This window comes from Lissotriton vulgaris, chromosome 6 (assembly GCF_964263255.1).
Source record: "Lissotriton vulgaris chromosome 6, aLisVul1.2, whole genome shotgun sequence".
NCBI lineage: Eukaryota > Metazoa > Chordata > Amphibia > Caudata > Salamandridae > Lissotriton > Lissotriton vulgaris.
In genome coordinates this window covers 1756375837-1756385633 of record NC_141694.1, presented here as the reverse complement: position 1 = coordinate 1756385633, position 9797 = coordinate 1756375837, and the positions used below count along the sequence as shown (strand labels likewise).

General features: G+C 58.4%; 1 protein-coding gene across 2 annotated transcripts in view; it reads left to right on the top strand.

The window, feature by feature from the left end:
* Nucleotides 1-288: 288 nt before the first annotated feature.
* LOC147709422 (uncharacterized) overlaps nucleotides 289-9797 on the top strand; it is a 56383-nt gene continuing 46874 nt past the window's right edge. The window contains exon 1 of one of the 2 annotated variants that reach the window (XM_086927995.1): nucleotides 289-349. The gene's annotated coding sequence lies outside the window, so the exon portion shown is untranslated. Of the gene's footprint in view, nucleotides 350-395; nucleotides 433-9797 lie in introns of those variants that run through there. The other variant, XM_086927992.1, reaches the window with a different exon arrangement.

Genomic DNA, 9797 nt, shown 5'->3' with positions numbered 1-9797 from the left:
GGGGCGTTAGTAGATCTGCCTTAATGTATACAATGTACTTATAATGACATCTAAACGCCTATTCCTGGATTGTTTTTTAATAAAGACAAAGTTTTTTGCAGGCTCCGCCCCCCCCCCCAATCCCGCTGTCCTGATCCTGAAACATCTTACCGCGGTTTCGGGTTGGGGTGATTGGAAGGTGTGCTGAGGCTGCCCCCGTCTGACCCTCCCCACCCCGCACTTCTGACGTCACTGGTAATGGCAGGGGTGGGACCACATACGCCCTGGATGCCAGACACACACAGGCAAGTAAATCACTTTCATCCCCGAAGTGCTGTGTGAAGTGAGCGCGCCGTGTGATCTGCTGCAGGTGAGTTGTGAGCGCGCCGTGTGATCTCCTGCAGGTGAGCTGTTGTGCTGTGTGAAGTGAGCGCGCCGTGTGATCTGCTGCAGGTGAGCTGTTGTGCCTTGTGAAGTGAGCGCGCCGTGTGACCTGCGGCAGGGAAGTTTTCGGTGTGGGAGGGTTCGAGGCCGAAGCCGGGGAAGGGACTGTAAGGGGGTTTTGTTCCCTCCTTCTGTCTGCGATGTAATTGTGGCGTAAGGGCTTGAGTAGCTGGCTCTGGAGCTGGGAGACCAGGTTTGAGTTTCGGCGCCGGACCATCTCCTGTGATTCTGGGCATATAGCTTACCCTCTCCCTAACAAAAACAAGCATTGGCATAGCCAATAGGTCTGGCCATTGGGACCGCATACGTGTTTAGCCATGCATCAGTGCACGCCATGCCCTGTCCCTCGTTTGCTTGAACACGTGACCCCGTCAGCTGCTCCTCCGTTGCTGCTGAAGCATGCATGTCACCAGACCCGGGTCAGGCAGGGGACTTCCGGTTTTGTAAGCCTGAGTGGCTTTCGCGGTTCCGCCTGAAGTTGCCTCTGCTTCCATGAAAGTATATTGGAAACATACAGGCCCCCGATTGTTTCATAATCGGCCTCTTTCTCACTTCAAGCTGCTGGTAATTTAGCCGGGAGAGACCCATAGGGTGTAACTCTCTGGCTGCTGGGAACTAGTGCGTGCCCAGCGCTGCTGCTTTGTCTCTCCTGTATGGCCCCCAGACAGCAAAGTCGGAAATGTGTCTGGCACTGGGGCCGGCAAGGACCGAACAATTCATAGTATTATTGTCCAAGTTAATAACACTTTTCGAAGTCCGGCCTTTGGGATTGGACAGTGAGCTGCGGGTTGCTCAGAGGTCTCAGCGGCGAGTACTCCACCCACTGAGCCTCATTCCAGGGTACAGGGGAGGCGGCTGCTGGTGCCTTGTTTTCTGTCGTGACTTATGTCACTTGTCATGTGCACCGCGCTGTCGCGTGCATGTCAGGCAGCCAGCATGGAAGCGAGCACAGGGAAGCAGTGGTGGACAGAGGAAGCGGCAGCCATGCTCACCCTGGAGCGCAGAAGGCACGCCCTTTGCACGCACCTTCACGGACCCGGAGTCTCTGGTTCGGCAGGTCCTCCTCGGCCGACAATCTCTTTATTGGCTGCGCTGTTGACTGCAAACACACCCGCCCCGGATTGGAATGTTATGGGCCGTTTCTGCCCTTAGGCAGGACTAGGCGGCCGCCTAGGGAGGGGGAGGGCGGCTAAAAACATGTGTGCCTGAAGGTCGGGGTCCCTTGGAAGGCCTGGCGCGCTTTGGTAGAGTCCAGTCCGAGGATGCCGCATGCACAGCACTGTGCCCCCGTCTTGAACACAGGGGAGAGCGCCCTGAGTCCCCGAGGAGCAGCAGAGGAGCTAGTGGAGCGGGTGGGGGCATCATCAAGCAGGGTCCATGGCTCTGCTCGGAAGGACGTTAGTTAGAAGGTGCAGAGACCAGCCCGCCCGTGGCCCCGGCCTTTAGCAGCGCCTCCCTCCCAGTGCCCTGACCGCCTCTAGGCGCTTGGTCAGCCTCAGGTCGCCAGCTGTGGGCAATGCACGAATGTTTCTATTAACGTCACTGCCGAGCTGCAGTTGAAGACGTTACTCCACTTTGAAGAGCCTAATCCAATGCTTGTCATGTTGGTTTCTTTTTAAACATACAATACTCACATACATTACTTTCCCATTTTCCGAGCTGGCAATGGAGGTTTGCAGGGCCTGTGTTTATAACACACACTCTGTGGAATTGCGCCAGCCCCTCCATGCCAATCATTGCAGGGCAGATAGCGCTTATTTCAGGGAGGGAGTGAGAGCGTTACTAGGAGCGCGAGTCTTCCTCAGTGTGAATGCTCGCCGGTATGATCTCTGTGTCTCGGGCGGAGCTGCCTCGGAGAGGGGGAGAGACAGAGACACCCGGAGAGGGAGAGAAACAGAGACACGCGGAGAGGGAGAGAAACAGAGAGGGAGAGGCACAGAGACACGCGGAGAGGGAGAGAAAAAGTGAGGGAGAGGCACAGAGACACGAGGAGAGGGAGAGAAACAGAGAGGGAGAGGCACAGAGACACGTGGAGAGGGAGAGAAACAGGGACACGCGGAGAGGGAGAGAAACAGAGAGGGAGAGGCACAGAGACACGCGGAGAGGGAGAGAAAAAGTGAGGGAGAGGCACAGAGACACGAGGAGAGGGAGAGAAACAGAGAGGGAGAGGCACAGAGACACGTGGAGAGGGAGAGAAACAGGGACACGCGGAGAGGGAGAGAAACAGAGGCACCGAGACACGCGGAGAGGGAGAAAAACAGAGGGAGAGGCACAGAGACACGCAGAGAGGGAGAGAAACGGAGAGGCACAGAGACACGCGGAGAGGGAGAGAAACAGAGACACGCAGAGAGGGAGAGAAACAGAGAGGGAGAGGCACAGAGACACGCGGAGAGGGAGAGAAAAAGTGAGGGAGAGGCACAGAGACACGAGGAGAGGGAGAGAAACAGAGAGGGAGAGGCACAGAGACACGTGGAGAGGGAGAGAAACAGGGACACGCGGAGAGGGAGAGAAACAGAGAGGGAGAGGCACACAGACACGCAGAGAGGGAGAGAAACGGAGAAGGAGAGGTAAGGAGACAGACAGAGAGGGAGAGAAACGGAGAGGGAGAGGCACAGAGACACACGGAGAGGGAGAGAAACAGACGCAGGGAGAGGGAGAGAAACAGAGACACACGGAGAGGGAGAGAGAGGGAGAGGCACAGAGACACGCGGAGAGGGAGAGAAACAGAGGGAGAGGCACAGAGACACGCGGAGAGGGAGAGAAACAGAGGGAGAGGCACAAAGACACGCGGAGAGGGAGAGAAACAGAGGCACCGAGACACGCGGAGAGGGAGAAAAACAGAGGGAGAGGCACAGAGACACGCAGAGAGGGAGAGAAACGGAGAGGCACAGAGACACGCGGAGAGGGAGAGAAACAGAGACACGCAGAGAGGGAGAGAAACAGAGAGGGAGAGGCACAGAGACACGCGGAGAGGGAGACAAACGTGAGGGAGAGGCACAGAGACACGAGGAGAGGGAGAGAAACAGAGAGGGAGAGGCACAGAGACACGTGGAGAGGGAGAGAAACAGAGAGGGAGAGGCACAGGGACACGCGGAGAGGGAAAGAAACAGAGAGGGAGAGGCACACAGACACGCGGAGAGGGAGAGAAACAGAGGGAGAGGCACACAGACACGCGGAGAGGGAGAGAAACAGAGAGGCACAGAGACACGCGGAGAGGGAGAGAAACAGAGAGGGAGAGGCACAGAGACACGGAGAGAGGGAGAGAAACGGAGAGGCACAGAGACACGCGGAGAGGGAGAGAAACAGAGACACGCGGAGAGGAAGAGAAACAGAGAGGGAGAGGCACAGAGACACGCGGAGAAGGAGAGGCACAGAGACACGCGGAGAGGAAGAGAAACTGTGAGGGAGCGGCACAGAGACATACGGAGAGGGAGAGAAACGGAGAGGCACAGAGACACGCGGAGAGGGAGAGAAACAGAGAGGGAGAGGCACAGAGGCACGCGGAGAGGGAGAGAAATAGTGAGGGAGAGGCAAGAGACACGCGGAGAGGGAGAGAAACAGAGAGGGAGAGGCACAGAGACAAGCGGAGAGGGGGAGAAACAGAGAGGGAGAGGCACAGAGACACGCAGGGAGGGAGAGAAACGGAGAGGCACAGAGACACGCGGAGAGGGAGAGAAACAGTGAGGGAGAGGCACAGAGACACGAGGAGAGGGAGAGAAACAGAGAGGGAGAGGCACAGAGACACGTGGAGAGGGAGAGAAACAGAGAGGGAGAGGCACAGGGACACGTGGAGAGGGAGAGAAACAGAGAGCGAGAGGCACACAGACACGCGGAGAGGGAGAGAACAGAGGGAGAGGCACATAGACACGCGGAGAGGGAGAGAAACAGAGAGGGAGAGGCACAGGGACACGCGGAGAGGGAGAGAAACAGAGAGGGAGAGGCACACAGACACGCGGAGAGGGAGAGAAACAGAGGGAGAGGCACACAGACATGCGGAGAGGGAGAGAAACAGAGGCACAGCGACACGCGGAGAGGGAGAGAAACAGAGAGGGAGAGGCACAGGGACACGCGGAGAGGGAGAGAAACAGAGAGGGAGAGGCACACAGACACGCAGAGAGGGAGAGAAACAGAGGCACAGAGACACGCGGAGAGGGAGAGAAACAGAGAGGGAGAGGCACAGGGACACGCGGAGAGGGAGAGAAACAGAGAGGGAGAGGCACAGAGACACGTGGAGAGGGAAAGGCACTGAGACACGCGGAGAGGGAGAGAAACAGAGAGGGAGAGGCACCGAGACACACGGAGAGGGAGAGAAACAGAGAGGGAGAGGCACAGAGACACGCTGCGAGGGAGAGAAACAGAGAGGGAGAGGCACAGAGACACGCGCAGAGGGAGAGAAACAGAGGGAGAGGCACAAAGACACGCGGAGAGGGAGAGAAACAGAGGCACCGAGACACGCGGAGAGGGAGAAAAACAGAGGGAGAGGCACAGAGACACGCAGAGAGGGAGAGAAACGGAGAGGCACAGAGACACGCGGAGAGGGAGAGAAACAGAGACACGCAGAGAGGGAGAGAAACAGAGAGGGAGAGGCACAGAGACACGCGGAGAGGGAGACAAACAGTGAGGGAGAGGCACAGAGACACGAGGAGAGGGAGAGAAACAGAGAGGGAGAGGCACAGAGACACGTGGAGAGGGAGAGAAACAGAGAGGGAGAGGCACAGGGACACGCGGAGAGGGAAAGAAACAGAGAGGGAGAGGCACACAGACACGCGGAGAGGGAGAGAAACAGAGGGAGAGGCACACAGACACGCGGAGAGGGAGAGAAACAGAGAGGCACAGAGACACGCGGAGAGGGAGAGAAACAGAGAGGGAGAGGCACAGAGACACGGAGAGAGGGAGAGAAACGGAGAGGCACAGAGACACGCGGAGAGGGAGAGAAACAGAGACACGCAGAGAGGAAGAGAAACAGAGAGGGAGAGGCACAGAGACACGCGGAGAAGGAGAGGCACAGAGACACGCGGAGAGGAAGAGAAACTGTGAGGGAGCGGCACAGAGACATACGGAGAGGGAGAGAAACGGAGAGGCACAGAGACACGCGGAGAGGGAGAGAAACAGAGAGGGAGAGGCACAGAGGCACGCGGAGAGGGAGAGAAATAGTGAGGGAGAGGCAAGAGACACGCGGAGAGGGAGAGAAACAGAGAGGGAGAGGCACAGAGACAAGCGGAGAGGGGGAGAAACAGAGAGGGAGAGGCGCAGAGACACGCAGGGAGGGAGAGAAACGGAGAGGCACAGAGACACGCGGAGAGGGAGAGAAACAGTGAGGGAGAGGCACAGAGACACGCGGAGAGGGAGAGAAACAGAGAGGGAGAGGCACAGAGGCACGCGGAGAGGGAGAGAAATAGTGAGGGAGAGGCAAGAGACACGCGGAGAGGGAGAGAAACAGAGAGGGAGAGGCACAGAGACAAGCGGAGAGGGGGAGAAACAGAGAGGGAGAGGCGCAGAGACACGCAGGGAGGGAGAGAAACGGAGAGGCACAGAGACACGCGGAGAGGGAGAGAAACAGTGAGGGAGAGGCACAGAGACACGAGGAGAGGGAGAGAAACAGAGAGGGAGAGGCACAGAGACACGTGGAGAGGGAGAGAAACAGAGAGGGAGAGGCACAGGGACACGTGGAGAGGGAGAGAAACGGAGAGCGAGAGGCACACAGACACGCGGAGAGGGAGAGAACAGAGGGAGAGGCACATAGACACGCGGAGAGGGAGAGAAACAGAGAGGGAGAGGCACAGGGACACGCGGAGAGGGAGAGAAACAGAGAGGGAGAGGCACACAGACACGCGGAGAGGGAGAGAAACAGAGGGAGAGGCACACAGACATGCGGAGAGGGAGAGAAACAGAGGCACAGAGACACGCGGAGAGGGAGAGAAACAGAGAGGGAGAGGCACAGGGACACGCGGAGAGGGAGAGAAACAGAGAGGGAGAGGCACACAGACACGCAGAGAGGGAGAGAAACAGAGGCACAGAGACACGCGGAGAGGGAGAGAAACAGAGAGGGAGAGGCACAGGGACACGCGGAGAGGGAGAGAAACAGAGAGGGAGAGGCACAGAGACACGTGGAGAGGGAAAGGCACTGAGACACGCGGAGAGGGAGAGAAACAGAGAGGGAGAGGCACCGAGACACACGGAGAGGGAGAGAAACAGAGAGGGAGAGGCACAGAGACACGCTGCGAGGGAGAGAAACAGAGAGGGAGAGGCACAGAGACATGCGGAGAGGGAGAGAAACAGAGGGAGAGGCACACAGACACGCGGAGAGGGAGAGAAACAGTGAGGGAGAGGCAAAGAGACACGCGGAGAGGGAGAGAAACAGAGAGGGAAAGGCACAGAGACACGCGGAGAGGGAGAGAAACGGAGAGGGAGAGGCACAGAGACACGCGGAGAGGGAGAGAAACGGAGAGGGAGAGGCACAGAGACACGCGGAGAGGGAGAGAAACAGAGGGAGAGGCACAGAGACACGCGAGAGGGAGAGAAACAGAGGGAGAGGCACAGAGACACGCGGAGAGGGAGAGAAACAGAGGGAGAGGCACAGAGACACGCGGAGAGGGAGAGAAACAGAGAGGGAGAGGCACAGGGACACGCGGAGAGGGAGAGAAACAGAGAGGGAGAGGCACACAGACACGCGGAGAGGGAGAGAAACTGTGAGGGAGCGGCACAGAGACATACGGAGAGGGAGAGAAACGGAGAGGCACAGAGACACGCGGAGAGGGAGAGAAACAGAGAGGGAGAGGCACAGAGGCACGCGGAGAGGGAGAGAAATAGTGAGGGAGAGGCAAGAGACACGCGGAGAGGGAGAGAAACAGAGAGGGAGAGGCACAGAGACAAGCGGAGAGGGGGAGAAACAGAGAGGGAGAGGCACAGAGACACGCAGGGAGGGAGAGAAATGAAGAGGCACAGAGACACGCGGAGAGGGAGAGAAACAGTGAGGGAGAGGCACAGAGACACGAGGAGAGGGAGAGAAACAGAGAGGGAGAGGCACAGAGACACGTGGAGAGGGAGAGAAACAGAGAGGGAGAGGCACAGGGACACGTGGAGAGGGAGAGAAACGGAGAGCGAGAGGCACACAGACACGCGGAGAGGGAGAGAACAGAGGGAGAGGCACATAGACACGCGGAGAGGGAGAGAAACAGAGAGGGAGAGGCACAGGGACACGCGGAGAGGGAGAGAAACAGAGAGGGAGAGGCACACAGACACGCGGAGAGGGAGAGAAACAGAGGGAGAGGCACACAGACATGCGGAGAGGGAGAGAAACAGAGGCACAGAGACACGCGGAGAGGGAGAGAAACAGAGAGGGAGAGGCACAGGGACACGCGGAGAGGGAGAGAAACAGAGAGGGAGAGGCACACAGACACGCAGAGAGGGAGAGAAACAGAGGCACAGAGACACGCGGAGAGGGAGAGAAACAGAGAGGGAGAGGCACAGGGACACGCGGAGAGGGAGAGAAACAGAGAGGGAGAGGCACAGAGACACGTGGAGAGGGAAAGGCACTGAGACACGCGGAGAGGGAGAGAAACAGAGAGGGAGAGGCACCGAGACACACGGAGAGGGAGAGAAACAGAGAGGGAGAGGCACAGAGACACGCTGCGAGGGAGAGAAACAGAGAGGGAGAGGCACAGAGACATGCGGAGAGGGAGAGAAACAGAGGGAGAGGCACACAGACACGCGGAGAGGGAGAGAAACAGTGAGGGAGAGGCAAAGAGACACGCGGAGAGGGAGAGAAACAGAGAGGGAAAGGCACAGAGACACGCGGAGAGGGAGAGAAACGGAGAGGGAGAGGCACAGAGACACGCGGAGAGGGAGAGAAACGGAGAGGGAGAGGCACAGAGACACGCGGAGAGGGAGAGAAACAGAGGGAGAGGCACAGAGACACGCGGAGAGGGAGAGAAACAGAGGGAGAGGCACAAAGACACGCGGAGAGGGAGAGAAACAGAGGCACCGAGACACGCGGAGAGGGAGAAAAACAGAGGGAGAGGCACAGAGACACGCAGAGAGGGAGAGAAACGGAGAGGCACAGAGACACGCGGAGAGGGAGAGAAACAGAGACACGCAGAGAGGGAGAGAAACAGAGAGGGAGAGGCACAGAGACACGCGGAGAGGGAGACAAACAGTGAGGGAGAGGCACAGAGACACGAGGAGAGGGAGAGAAACAGAGAGGGAGAGGCACAGAGACACGTGGAGAGGGAGAGAAACAGAGAGGGAGAGGCACAGGGACACGCGGAGAGGGAAAGAAACAGAGAGGGAGAGGCACACAGACACGCGGAGAGGGAGAGAAACAGAGGGAGAGGCACACAGACACGCGGAGAGGGAGAGAAACAGAGAGGCACAGAGACACGCGGAGAGGGAGAGAAACAGAGAGGGAGAGGCACAGAGACACGGAGAGAGGGAGAGAAACGGAGAGGCACAGAGACACGCGGAGAGGGAGAGAAACAGAGACACGCAGAGAGGAAGAGAAACAGAGAGGGAGAGGCACAGAGACACGCGGAGAGGAAGAGAAACTGTGAGGGAGCGGCACAGAGACATACGGAGAGGGAGAGAAACTGAGAGGCACAGAGACACGCGGAGAGGGAGAGAAACAGAGAGGGAGAGGCACAGAGGCACGCGGAGAGGGAGAGAAATAGTGAGGGAGAGGCAAGAGACACGCGGAGAGGGAGAGAAACAGAGAGGGAGAGGCACAGAGACAAGCGGAGAGGGGGAGAAACAGAGAGGGAGAGGCGCAGAGACACGCAGGGAGGGAGAGAAACGGAGAGGCACAGAGACACGCGGAGAGGGAGAGAAACAGTGAGGGAGAGGCACAGAGACACGAGGAGAGGGAGAGAAACAGAGAGGGAGAGGCACAGAGACACGTGGAGAGGGAGAGAAACAGAGAGGGAGAGGCACAGGGACACGTGGAGAGGGAGAGAAACGGAGAGCGAGAGGCACACAGACACGCGGAGAGGGAGAGAACAGAGGGAGAGGCACATAGACACGCGGAGAGGGAGAGACACAGAGAGGGAGAGGCACAGGGACACGCGGAGAGGGAGAGAAACAGAGAGGGAGAGGCACACAGACACGCGGAGAGGGAGAGAAACAGAGGGAGAGGCACACAGACATGCGGAGAGGGAGAGAAACAGAGGCACAGAGACACGCGGAGAGGGAGAGAAACAGAGAGGGAGAGGCACAGGGACACGCGGAGAGGGAGAGAAACAGAGAGGGAGAGGCACACAGACACGCAGAGAGGGAGAGAAACAGAGGCACAGAGACACGCGGAGAGGGAGAGAAACAGAGAGGGAGAGGCACAGGGACACGCGGAGAGGGAGAGAAACAGAGAGGGAGAGGCACAGAGACAC